Source organism: Pseudophryne corroboree, chromosome 9 (assembly GCF_028390025.1).
Source record: "Pseudophryne corroboree isolate aPseCor3 chromosome 9, aPseCor3.hap2, whole genome shotgun sequence".
NCBI classification, from domain to species: Eukaryota; Metazoa; Chordata; class Amphibia; order Anura; family Myobatrachidae; genus Pseudophryne; species Pseudophryne corroboree.
Genome location: NC_086452.1, coordinates 223,524,024 through 223,525,612, shown reverse-complemented (window position 1 = coordinate 223,525,612; position 1,589 = coordinate 223,524,024).

The window sequence follows — 1,589 nt, the reverse complement described above, 5'->3', positions numbered from 1 at the left end:
CTGCCTATTTTGCTCTAAAATGCACATTAAAATACCTATTCAGGACAGTTATGCAACTGCAAACTGAATCTGTTGATGCATACATTACTAGATTACGGATTCTTGCCAAAACTCGTCAGTTCCATAATGTAGAGGATGAAATTAAGCAGCAGTTAATCACATTTGGCACATGTGGAAAGTTGTGCAGACTAGAGATGAGCGCCTGAAATTTTTCGGGTTTTGTGTTTTGGTTTTGGGTTCGGTTCCGCGGCCGTGTTTTGGGTTCGAACGCGTTTTGGCAAAACCTCACCGAATTTTTTTTGTCGGATTCGGGTGTGTTTTGGATTCGGGTGTTTTTTTCAAAAAACACTAAAAAACAGCTTAAATCATAGAATTTGGGGGTCATTTTGATCCCAAAGTGTTATTAACCTCAAAAACCATAATTTACACTCATTTTCAGTCTATTCTGAATACCTCACACCTCACAATATTATTTTTAGTCCTAAAATTTGCACCGAGATCGCTGTGTGAGTAAGATAAGCGACCCTAGTGGCCGACACAAACACCGGGCCCATCTAGGAGTGGCACTGCAGTGTCACGCAGGATGTCCCTTCCAAAAAACCCTCCCCAAACAGCACATGACGCAAAGAAAAAAAGAGGCGCAATGAGGTAGCTGTGTGAGTAAGATTAGCGACCCTAGTGGCCGACACAAACACCGGGCCCATCTAGGAGTGGCACTGCAGTGTCACGCAGGATGGCCCTTCCAAAAAACCCTCCCCAAACAGCACATGACGCAAAGAAAAAAAGAGGCGCAATGAGGTAGCTGTGTGAGTAAGATTAGCGACCCTAGTGGCCGACACAAACACCGGGCCCATCTAGGAGTGGCACTGCAGTGTCACGCAGGATGTCCCTTCCAAAAAACCCTCCCCAAACAGCACATGACGCAAAGAAAAAAAGAGGCGCAATGAGGTAGCTGTGTGAGTAAGATTAGCGACCCTAGTGGCCGACACAAACACCGGGCCCATCTAGGAGTGGCACTGCAGTGTCACGCAGGATGTCCCTTCCAAAAAACCCTCCCCAAACAGCACATGACGCAAAGAAAAAAAGAGGCGCAATGAGGTAGCTGACTGTGTGAGTAAGATTAGCGACCCTAGTGGCCGACACAAACACCGGGCCCATCTAGGAGTGGCACTGCAGTGTCACGCAGGATGTCCCTTCCAAAAAACCCTCCCCAATCAGCACATGATGCAAAGAAAAAGAAAAGAAAAAAGAGGTGCAAGATGGAATTGTCCTTGGGCCCTCCCACCCACCCTTATGTTGTATAAACAAAACAGGACATGCACACTTTAACCAACCCATCATTTCAGTGACAGGGTCTGCCACACGACTGTGACTGATATGACGGGTTGGTTTGGACCCCCCCCAAAAAAGAAGCAATTAATCTCTCCTTGCACAAACTGGCTCTACAGAGGCAAGATGTCCACCTCATCTTCACCCTCCGATATATCACCGTGTACATCCCCCTCCTCACAGATTATCAATTCGTCCCCACTGGAATCCACCATCTCAGCTCCCTGTGTACTTTGTGGAGGCAATTGCTGCTGGTCAAT